Genomic DNA, 2,500 nt, shown 5'->3' with positions numbered 1-2,500 from the left:
CATTTATAGCATTTTACCGACTTAGCTGTTAGGACACTTATCCCCTTCTTCATTCGTTTATTTCTCATTTACTTGTCTGTTCATTTGTCCATTGACTCATTAGCTCTTGTCACGTCCGCAGGTGAAGTTTGCGTGACTCAACATCAAGTCGGCGTGCCCGAACGAGTGACGTGCACGGTGGACCCTACTGGACCGACCGTTGCCTAGTGTTCGTCTTCTGCTTGAGTTTCGTCCGAATAAAGACACGTTGTTATTCATGATACTGTGTTTATGGTGTGAAGATCTCATTTGTACCCACGACCTTGTATTCAAAGAATATATATAATCATTATAAGGATCTCTTTCAGTCAAAAGAAAATATATAATGCGCAGCACAAACCTAGCTTATTCAAAATCCATCAGCAGTCGACATTTTCAAACAATTTACCTTTTCGTTACAAGTGTTGCCATTCTGATATATCCACATTTTGTATTTTTCGTCTCTCTCTCTTTACAATTTAGTATGTTCAAGTATATGATTGGCACGTTATTTCATGTTTCCAGTGTTAAATGCAAGATTGAAAGTTATATATATATATATATATATATATATATATATATATATATATATATATATATATATATATATATATATATATATATAGATCATTGCATTTCTGAAAACTTATAGTATATTGCTGGGAAGCGCGTTAGGATGGCTTTTTCTACCGCGACAAGTACTGGGATGGAGATGTTTCTGGAAGGATAAATAAAACCACGAGATACAAAAGGAAGAACATTTAATCAATCATACATAGTATGTACATAAGAGTCCTTAACGGCACCTCTAGGTGCCTCCACACCTTTGGTCATTTTGGTTGATGATGCCACATAGTATGCCACAGGATGCCCAACTTCCGGTTGTCGTGGTGATTATGCCCCGTTCTGACGCGGTATCGCGGTTGTGATGCACGAGTATATGACTACAGTTCTGCCGTAGAGTCAGAAACTTCTTGCAAATGCACGGTGATGTTCGGTGATATATACTGTAGGTTCTGGTCTGATATAACGGTCAATATATTAAAAGAAATAGTGCTCAACTCAGTCGTTGTAGTGCTAGCCCCAATCCAACGCAAGTTCATGTTAAAATTACCCTACTTATTACGCAAAGATACAAAATATCTACATGGTGGTCAAGAAAATAAATAGATATCGCCATGGGAACCTCTCCGATAGATCTCAGCTCTCAAATTGAACAAAATCGTCTGACGTCACAGAGTCGTCATTGGAAGTGACGTTAACGTTGGTGACGTGTTGACTTGCATGCCTTGCATGATATCACCAAGTAGCAAATGGTCTGGTCATGCAACGTTTTCTAAAACTAACAAAAAATGTAGTAATCGCAATCTTACTACGAGGTTTGACGTCAGCATAAAACAACGCATGCAAAACTAGTCGATAGATTTTTCCAATATTTATTGATTTGTACATATATATTTATTTTTAACCTAAAATCGAACATAATAGATGGGTGCTTCATTGCAAATGATTCAAATATCATACAATGCACACGTAATATGCCACAGATGGCCTCAAAGTACTAGTGATTTATGGAAAGCTATTGAGATGGGAACTTTAGAGCTGAGATGATGGATGCCGAGCTATATGTAACTTGAGTTGGTCTGACGTACAGACTTATCTCTCCATAAATTTCAAATTACAAGCGTCTTTCTCCCTCGTACAAGAAGAAAAAAGAATCACTATTTTTACGTCGCAAAAAAAAAAAAAAAAAAAAAGGGAATCATCGTCATAAAAAAAAGAATCGTCGACATGACGTCACACAATCACCACCAACAACACTTCATGCGCCGAAGGACATATTACTGGTATACAGATTCGTTTGTGGTACCAACGCGCAATATATAATTGCAGTAACAACCAGCGATACAATAACGCTGGAAGGAGAAGAAAGAAAGAAAGAAAAAAAACATTACAGGAAAAATTATCTTCGCTGATCCATACCTCATTTAGGTTCTAACTGATTAGCTTGAATCCAGCACTTACTAAACTTGCTCATCTGGGCGCCTTTCAGCCAGATGCTCACTCAGAATTCGTGAACAAAGTAAATAATCTAAATGGGATGAGTCTTTCTGTTTCATTCCCACTACAATCAGGTACTGCTCCGAAGCAAGTCACTACAATTTTGGAACCTCACATTTCTTTGTTTCCAAGACTTCATTTCAGTTTCGAAATGAATGAAATCTATGAACGATTACGAACACTGAAGAGTGCGTCACACTGTCACATCTTTGAACATCTCTGAATTTTGTGACTACTTCGAAATTTGCTTTAATGCTTAATCCACAGTAATGAGAAGTGCTTAACAACGAAATGCTTACTAGAAGACTTTACAAAATTGAGAAAAAAAAAAAATCCGTAGTCTCCCTAAAAGCAAATCCTAATTCTTTAAAGCATGCACTAAAGGAAATACAATTGTTTAGATTCACAATTCACACTGGTC

General features: G+C 36.9%; 1 long non-coding RNA gene across 1 annotated transcript in view; it reads left to right on the top strand.

Moving 5' to 3' along the window:
- Window positions 1–430, top strand: part of LOC143035881 (uncharacterized) — a 7,465-nt gene extending 7,035 nt beyond the window's left edge. The window contains exon 3 of the long non-coding RNA XR_012967336.1: window positions 122–430. This is a non-coding gene — a long non-coding RNA (uncharacterized LOC143035881). The remainder of the gene's footprint in view (window positions 1–121) is intronic.
- Window positions 431–2,500: the final 2,070 nt, after the last annotated feature.

The sequence above is a fragment of the Oratosquilla oratoria genome, chromosome 19 (genome assembly GCF_046742065.1).
Source record: "Oratosquilla oratoria isolate Oo_2021 chromosome 19, ASM4674206v1, whole genome shotgun sequence".
Classification (NCBI taxonomy): Eukaryota; Metazoa; Arthropoda; class Malacostraca; order Stomatopoda; family Squillidae; genus Oratosquilla; species Oratosquilla oratoria.
The sequence above is the reverse complement of the archived record's forward strand: the minus strand, read 5'-3'. Positions and strand labels throughout refer to the sequence as shown.